The sequence below is a fragment of the Pteropus alecto genome, unplaced genomic scaffold (genome assembly GCF_000325575.1).
Source record: "Pteropus alecto unplaced genomic scaffold, ASM32557v1 scaffold92, whole genome shotgun sequence".
NCBI classification, from domain to species: domain Eukaryota; kingdom Metazoa; phylum Chordata; class Mammalia; order Chiroptera; family Pteropodidae; genus Pteropus; species Pteropus alecto.
In genome coordinates, this window is record NW_006432447.1 from 137770 (window position 1) to 147209 (window position 9440).

The 9440-nt window shown below is 39.0% G+C and overlaps 1 long non-coding RNA gene across 1 annotated transcript; it reads left to right on the forward strand.

The window, feature by feature from the left end:
* Positions 1–6: 6 nt before the first annotated feature.
* LOC112475957 lies at positions 7–8497 on the forward strand. The gene is made up of 2 exons (XR_003044935.1): positions 7–269; positions 2129–8497. It is a non-coding gene; the product is annotated as an uncharacterized LOC112475957 (long non-coding RNA).
* The last annotated feature ends 943 nt before the right edge of the window (positions 8498–9440 follow it).

A 9440-nucleotide genomic window follows, 5' to 3' on the forward strand; every position in this document is an offset into this window, starting at 1 on the left:
GCTGTCAGAAGAAACTGGAATTTAAAAGGCGAGGCTGCAACTGTTCTCGGGGTAGAGTGGGTTGGTCGCTTTAAAAACCTGGGAACGCGGGGCACCGTTATTTGATGCAAACTCGCCTCTCCCGGGGAACCAGGAGTTCCTGGAAGACAGGAGAGGATGTGTGTCCCACTGTGACTTCCTTCATCCCAGCCTCCTGCCGAGCTGAAATCTCTGTTGATGGAAGAAGCAGTCACAGCAGAGCGCCTGTACGTCGGAGGGTGGTTTATTGGGTGGGTATTGAACTGTTTGGGCCCTACTCGGTACAGATGGGTTTTTATGTAGGTTTTAAAGAACCGAGTATGCACCAGCTTCTGGTAATATGTAAAGTGTTGAAACTCTCCAAAACTTATTATTTATGGTCTTTTAGTGAACATATCCAAATCTTAAGTCCATGGCTTTTCCCTTCGCTATTTGGAACTAGTAAACAGTGATACAGAAGTATATGTAAAGGAGTTGTTTGCAAAACTGTTTAATTTGTAAAGAAAATTGTTTCTCTTACGAATCCTAGATTGTCGATTTTCCTTAGATATTTCTCTTGACTTACAGTTTTGACTTGCTTTGGAAGTTGCAGATCACTTATTTATCCTAGATGCCTTGAAGTGTTTAGGTTAGACTCCTTGATCATCAGGCTTTGTAGGCCAGAGATCCTCTGCTAATTGATTTTTTCCCTGCACTTTTCTTGTTATAAATACTGACTCCAAAATGGGTGAGTTAATCTTTTCTTAAACAGTAGCTTTTTGGAGTTTTGTCAAGGTGACCTCAACTTTGAGTATTTTGTCCATAATTTTATTTCTACATGACAGGAAATGCTTTAAACACAAATTTTCCCTTCTTCCTTGTTCTCACCTTGCAAAGAAATAAGTAGGGGGAAAAGTTAAATTTTGTAATATCATGGTGAACCACACATCCTAAAGCTAGAAGGGGCCCCAAGAGATGATAAGGGCACATCCTCTTCCGGCAGAAAGCTTTTTTTGCAGGAGAGGTGGTTAAGAACCAGGAATATGAAATGATGTGCCTAAGGTAACAGTATTTTGATGGTACATCTTTGTAAACATGGACTGCTTTGCATTTGTGGATTTTTTTTTCAAAAAGTAGGTTTTTAATGTTAAATATTGCTTCTAAATATAGTGTAAAAATTCACATATTAGTGAGTTTTGAGTTTTCTTTTTTTTTGCAAACACATTACAGTTGTAGTAGATTTTGAAATACTAAACAGTAATGTTCTGTGATGGCTGGTAGTTTTCTTAAGTTTCTTCATTTGATACTCAGCATCTCTGTGAACAAGGCACTGTCATTTCGATTTTACTGAGGTGCAGATAAGTTAGGTGACCTGCCTAGTGCTATAGGTGTAGTAGGTGAAGCCAGAGCTCTGATCTAGTCATTTTAATGTTAAGCTTTATACTGTAAACTATGCTGCATCAGTCTGCCCTGTTTATAATATTCAGTAAATTTTCAGTTAAAGGTTGGTTATTTAATAGAAGTAGTAGCAAGGGTCTATAATCTTCATCTGCTTAAGCAGCTTTTCTTCCTCTGAAAACATGCACGTGAACACATACACAGATTGCAAATATCAGGAGGTAGCAAACCTCTGCAGCTGATGCCATAGTGCTATTTTTTGCTCCATTGTGTTTTTGCTAGAAGTCTTTTTAGTAAGAACTCTTTAAAGTGGCTTTGTAAGACTTGATGGGTTTTATAATCACAAAAAATACCCAAGTTATATTATGCTAGGTATACTTTCTTTTCTTGACTATTAAGAATATCCATGTTTGCATTTATAGTACTTTCAACATTGTTTTATCAGCCTTTAAACTAAACGGTTCCTGATGGGGGATGCACTTCAGAACTACCAGGCCCCCAGAGGTTCTGAAGCAGTAAGCTTTGGGTGGGGCCCTGGCATCAGCACTTCTACTGAGTATCACAGCTAATTCTGTTACACACTTGTGGGCCTGAATCACTGATCTAATTCAAAAATATTAATTAGCAAAACAAAAACAAACCCCAAAACATTTTGTTTTAGCTTTTGAAATGCAAGCTAGAAGAATATTTCTTTTTAACTCTTTGATCATGCTTGAAAATTATTTATTCACAGGGAAGGAGGGCTCTATGGGAGTGAAGATATATTTGGCAGCACCCAGTCCTTGTGTGTGCATCCATCATCTTGGCATCTACCCAGACTGTGAGCCCCGTATTGAGATGTGCCCTGTCCCTCTCTTTCTCAGCCCTTAACACTGTACCTAGTACAGAGTAGATATGAAGTGGGCATTTATTGAATGAGTGCTTTTCTCAGCAACAGTGTATGATGAACAGTATTCATATCATTGTCCAGTTTTTGCAGATGAACTCAGTGAAAACAAGGTTTGGTGACTTCTCAGAGCTGGGATTTGAGCCTCAGGCTCTTTGCCCAGCGCTCTGTGGATGAGCCCCAGACATTCCCTCTGCGTCCTCTGGGCAGGTCCTTTTTTTCCCCACACACTTAACCAATCTGTTTGCAGTCAATCATTAATTGACTTGCCTATGAACTTTTTGAGAGCAGGAACGAGTTTTATTTTGTACCTAGCACAAGCATAAACACTTTTTTTTGCCATCCTTGGTTATTTTAAATTTGCATTTAAATGATAAATGTTGAGGCAATTAAAATCAAATTTTGATTAAGTAATAGTTACAGATGTGCTAAATTTTTCAAATTACTCTTAGTAAGCACAGATTTTTTTTTACTTGTAAGGGTACTGCTTTTGTGATAGCATAAAAAATGGTTTTCTTTTTTATTTTCATAGACTGGGAAGGCTTAGTAATTATGTTCATAAGTACTTATATACATCGTTTTCCTATAATAGCTTCTGCTTTATGACGAGTAATATTTTATGAAATGTTTATATCATATGATTATGACATGTTTATAAAATAAAGTTTTAAAACTCATTTAGTTGTTATTAGCCTTAATTTTTAGGAATGTTCCTAAATGTTTTTTAAATGTTGCCTAAGAGCAGATGTAATTGCAGAATACCAGATTGCACGTTCCTTACACTTACACATTATCCTGTTTAATCTTCACAATAATTATATTGTTTTTACAGTTAAAGAAACTGAGACCTTAAACAGAGAGAGGATGACTTCTGCAAAGACACATGGCTAACTAGCAAGTTGTGGAATATTTATTAATAGTTATTTCTATTTATTTTTTCTTTTCTGTCTTTAAGACTTTGAGAGGAAGAAAACGTTCTACCTACCTCCATGATTCTGGCAAAGTCAAGCTCTGTCACAGTAGAAGGCTACTTAGAGAGGTCTTTACTTTATAAACAGCCCTTGTTCTTCCCAGGAAGAGGAAAGAGAAAGATTGACCTTGTGATGGATTAGTTGTACAGGAACACAGTGAGTTCCTGAGCCCCATGCAGAATGGCTTTTACCGAGAGTCATTCCCCTTTAGTTTCTGACCTGGGGTTTCCTGGGTCTTGAAAAGGTGTTATTTCCAAATTGTAGTTGGCTCAGCTATCTTGGTGCATGATGGAGAATTTGATTATCTTCTCAAAAAAAATAAACCTGCTCTCGGTCCCCTGTTTTATATGGGTTGCTCAGAAGGATGTTTTTTAAATGTTGCCTATTAGGAGCTCAATCTTGAGGTTTGGTAATTGTTTACTAGCCCAGCACCACATAGTTGTTTTTTCCGTTAATCGACTTGAGACTGCTAGTCTTTCACTGCCTGTTCACTACAGGTCAGTAAGTGCGCCCCAAAGCCACAGGTTCCTTGGAAAAGTCTCTTTTCTGTGTTTTGCTTTGTATCCTGCCCTTTATCTTGGGAAGAGGTGGGATGCTACTTGGAGGCTTCTGGCCTTTGAGAAGATCTTGGTACATTGTCAAGACCGAGGGTCTAAACAATACTAAAGCCTCTTTGTTCTCCCCTCACATTTGGCCCCTCCCCTACCCCTCCCTAGTTTAGGTCTTAATCTTTGTTCCACTGCAGTGGTTTCCTATCCTTCCTAACCAGTCTCATACCAACCGCTTCCTTCCCTCCCCTCTCTCCCTCTCTTCCTTTCTTGGCTTGCCTGAGTGTTCTAAAATAGAGCCATTCCTAGCCCTCTTTTTTTTTTTTAATTAAAATTATTAGGGTGATGATTAATAAAATCAAATAGGTTCGAGTGTACAGTTAAATATGTCATGTATATCGCATTGTGCGTTTACCACCCAAAGTTAAGTTTCCTTCTGTCACCAAATAATTGACCCCCTTTATTTCTGTCTACATCCCCCTAACTCTCTTTTATTTGTAAAGTTCTTTAATGGTTCTGCATGCATTGTTTAAGGCTGAAATGAAAACTCGGATGCCTAAGGTGGGGCAGTGGGGAGGGAGAATCTGGCAGGTAATCTAAAGGAGGTTAGGAAACTGATGTAAACACCATTAGTTTGTTAAATGGTAGTGACACTTGGGGAGTTCACTACCCACTTAAAGAGGCAGCCCCTCGTTAGCCCTAGAATGTGGCCCTGAGATGATGTATCTTTGGATTTCTTAACTCATTTCCTGGTTGCCAAGTGTTGACCTCACGATAACTTGTGAATTAGAGTCCTAACCTTACATCCAAATAGATGCCACGAAATATCTGGCTTTTATTATTTTCATTTTGCTCTAGTACATCAGTAGTCTTTGGAAACAAATGACATCATTCTATTTATAACATTGTTTTTAGTAGTGGTATTGCTATTTGTAAAATATAGTAATTCTTGATTGCTGAAAATGTCAAATCCTAGAAAACGTAGCATTCCTACGTGTGATGTTAACATTGTTCTGGAATAGTCATTAGCCAAAGATTCATTGGATGAATTCGATTTATGTATACAATTCTGTTACATTAGGATTAGAGACACGTTCTGTTTAGAAATAACTCCAAGAACGGTTTTTATGTTTTATTTTCACATTGAAAACCAGTCCGTTTTGCTTCAGCCTCAAAGAGTGTGTTTATGTAAAATTAAGTTAACGCTGGCAGAGAGCTGCACTTTTTTTTTCTAAACAGGAAATGGGTTAAGAGAAGCCAGAAACCTGGATTTGTACATGTGAAATCTCTTGACTTTAAAATGTTGGCAATTTACAAATGGCTTTTAAACTATGCAGGCTAAGGAGCATCTCTTAAGCATGGTTCTGGGCTTCAACCGTTTCATGGTTTTGAGACCTCTGACCAATAAGATAAAATCTAAACTCTTGAGCCAGGGCCATTGAAAGTCCTTCACAGTGGGTTTTTTCAGCCACCTTGAGATTAGAACATCATTCAGTGGTAGTCTTCCAATAAAAACATGGTTGAACTCTAAAGAACTTTGATTCCTTCTATTGAGCACACATTTTCATCTGTCATGGAAAGGGAACTTAGTGGCAAGAAACAGGAGCCCATGTCAAGAGGCCGAATCCAAAATAAGTGTGTAGGTGTGTTGGAGTGGGGGGCCTGTATCTCTTCTAGTTGTTTTTTCCAGAGAATAAACTTCCTGTCTCCTGCAAGCGTGGGGGAAAGGGCAGTCACTTGTCTGTATAGGATGGGGTTAGGAGATCTGAGAGTCTTGTGACTCCTTACAGAGACTCAGCTGATATTCCTGTCTAGTTCCACCCAGGCCTTCCTGGACACCTATGTCTCCAGTCTCTGAGCCTCTCCAGGGGCAGGGAACCTTGTGTCTCACTAGCATCCCTCCCTGCAGTGACTTTGTTGTCAGCTGTCAACTTACATCATCCAAAAGTAATGTGACAGTTATGTCTAGTGGTTGATGCTGGCTGGCAGCATGAACACTGACAAGTGGCCTCTCCATGTGGCTAGGCTTCCTTATAGCATGGCAGAAGCATTCCAAAAGCAAGTGTCACAAGAGAACAGTGGCATTTCACATGATTCACTTCTGTTTGCTTCTTACTTTCAGAAAGGTGGTCCAGGTTCAAGGGGAAGGGATACATGCTCCCACCATTTGATGGGAAGAGTGTTGTCATGTTGTAAGAAGAATATGTGGGAGGGGATCTATTGTGGTGGCCATCTTTGACAGAACAGACTCTAGGTCACATGTGTTTGATTTGTTTTTAAATGGAAGACAAGAGAGGTCTTTCTAAAACAGATCTGTTCTTGCCACCTATTTTTTAAAGTGTCTGGAAGCTCCCGTGGTCTCCTGGTAACTACAGGATAAGAACAATGGCTCTGAATAAACCTGGCCCCAAATAGCCTTTCTTGTCTCATAAGCTTTTGTGACTTCTCCCTACATTCTGGCAATTCTGAATTACCCCATTCCCTGAATGTACTGTGTGGTATCCTACTCATTCTCACACACCTCACTCATTCTGCTCTCTGCCACCAGGGGCCTCTCCAAGCCCTTCTTCTTTGTAAGGCAACTCCTTCCTCATGTGTCAAGCTCCAACTCAGAAGTCACCTTCAGGAACACTTCCCTAATCTGCCTCAGGCACAATCCATTCACTGTCATCATTTCCCCACAGCCATTTCTCATGCTTCTACTACAGAGAATTAGAGCATTGTACCTGACTTCTCAATTTGTGAGCTTTCGCCAGTAAATAACCATGAGTCTAGTGCTAATTACTATGCCAAGCATGGTGTCACTGCTAAAATGGTACCTGAGTATTACAGTGTTCCAAAGTCCTTTAGCATTCTCATAGGCTTACATACGCAACATTCAGCCACTTAGTCTCTTCCTATTCCAATGGAGTTGACTGAAAATTTCTAGAACCAGGAAACAACCCTGATCATATTAACCTTCCCCCTCTTCCAGCTAATTGATCTTGGAAATAAATATAATGTTTCTTGAGGTTTCAACATGAAATTTGATTTCTTCGTAGATGTTTTGGCTATGACTTAGATAATCAGCATTTCTCTGTATTAGGAAAGTCGGTATCAGTCAACTGTTTATCAGGGTTTCAATCAGCAGAGTCCATCTCCTGAATAACTGGAAATTAATAAATCTTGAAGCTAAGGAGGGTGGTATAGCAGAGTGGAGAGCACTGTTAATGTCTTGCCATATTCCAGATTTTCCGTTAACTGATTGTAGGACTTTTGATGAGATCCAACTCCCCAACCTGTTTGCACCAAGGCCAGTCAGGCTGCAAAACTTACTAGGGTGGGTAAATATGAGAGGAAGCAAGGGGAAGCACTTCTGTGAGAAAATGCATTCACAAAGGCTGCTGAAACACAGAGCTCAGAACTCTCGACTGAAGGCTGGAATTGGACACTTTAAATTATGCAGATACCACACTTTGTTTAATGTACAATATTAAATTTACTTATAAATTTGAGATACGGTATTTAGCAAATGTTTTATCGTAATTTTTCTTCCAAAGAGAGAACTTGTCAAGAAACATGTTATACCCTTAATTAGAAATTTTATCCCTATAGTTGTCCTAAATAAAGAGGAAAAAGACCTTTCTTTTAAAATTTTTCACAAATAAAGGTTAACATTGACAAGGGACACACCCAGGAAAATAGCATTTTTTTTTTTTAATGTTATTTAAAAGGCCATTTTCCTCACTTCTTTTTTGTCATGCGGGGATATGTTTCTGATCCAGTGTAGCAAAGGATGGACCCATAGGATGAGACAGTGATATCTTGATAACTGTAAAAATAGAAGACATTTATTGAGTAGGGTGAAAGGTTGATATTTAGTCAAATTGCGATAGTGAAAACTAATGGTCATTTTTCACCTTGCTGCATAAAATAAGATTCAGGGTCACACTGAGTGGTATTGTAGCTGTATCTTTAAAAGAGCTGTCTAATCTATACCTATAATAACTTTCATAATTATACATGTTGGCATAATCAAGCCAATTACTGTAGCGATCAAGAAGTAATTTATTTCCTCATGTATGCTGCTCACAACAGGGCAGCTGCATTACACATTCATGAATTCTAGTGTGATATTGTTAGGGGTTGTTAACTACAGGCCACTGGATTTGAAGGACCATATATTTATTGGAGCTGGCAATTCTTTTAAATTCTGATCTGCTCATATCTGTTACTTAAGATTTCTAAAGAACATATGGCTTATTGCCTACACTTTACCGGAGGATAGATTTTGGGATACAGCTGTTGATGAAAGTATTAGACGCACTTCCCTCTGAGTCCACCTTTGGAGAGAATGTGAATTGCACCTTTGAAAGTAAGATCCCAATTTTGAAGAGAACTTGTGGTCAGTTAGGGCAATTTGCACTTGAGTGGGGAATCCTTATATAAACCAGAGTGGTAGTCACTGTTGAAAACATGCTGTTGGAGAACCTGGGATAAAACATGTTATTTTAAAGCTCTCTATTTGTACCTCAGCTCCTGGAGAATTTTGTCATTTACAATTTACATATACTAATAATAGAGTTTTCCCTTAATTACTACAGTAACCATTTCTTGATCAAATGAATTTGTGTAGCTTTACCATGGATTTTTTACCTTCCCCCCTTGCAATATTTTTTGAAGCATTCAGGAAATAAAACTGGAGATATGTCATTACATTTGAATGTGACCTTAAAGTCTTTTGTTTTGGCTTATGTGTCTAACAACTTTGTGCTCTTTTTTCCTTACATGATATTCTTTAAAGTTTTTTTGACCACAATCTACAAGTATAAATAAATACATTTTACATCAACAATCGATATAAGTATATACATACACGATTAAGAGAAAAATGTCATGAAATAGTTCTTAAGGACAATGGATATATACTTTGCTGTGTTCTACTCTGTTCTCTTCAGTAGGTGGTGGTGAGGGCACTGGTTGTGACCTATTCTGTTGATTTCATAACCCACTCCCAGAATTTGAAAAGCAGCTAAAAATCTTATTTATGTGATTTTTTTTTCTTGCTTTCTTGATGCTTTCTTCCTTGCTTGCTTTCTTAATACAGATTTCATTTTGTATAAGCCTCTTTTTCACTCCAGGGGAAGTTCCTGTGGAAGTGCTGCCCCTACACACTGGCTCTGTTATAACAGCATCCTTGAAAGATCAAAGTAGAAAATAAGACCTGTTGTCATGCTACTCTCTTGACACAGAATGTCCTTTCATGTGAGACATGATCACATTATCTGTACAAGGAAGAGATCAAGACCATGTAGAACAGGGGTCCCCAAACACTGGGCCACATACCTGTACTGGTCCTTGGCCTGTTAGGAACAAGGCTGCACAGCAAAAAGTGAGCGGTGGGCAAGTGGCAAAGCTTCATCTGTATTTGCACCCACTCCCCAGCGCTAGCATCACTGCCTCAGCTCCACCTCAGATCATCAGGCATTAGATTCTCACAAGAGCACTGGTCCCGGGTGTGAAAAAGATTGGGACTGCTGATGTAGAGAACCTGTTTTGCAAATACACCAGGACATTATGAGGGTGGCCACGGGGTCATAAAGCTTCTCCAAAGAATGCTGTGGAAGGGGATGTTTTACTGGCCGGGTACCACCTTTGTGA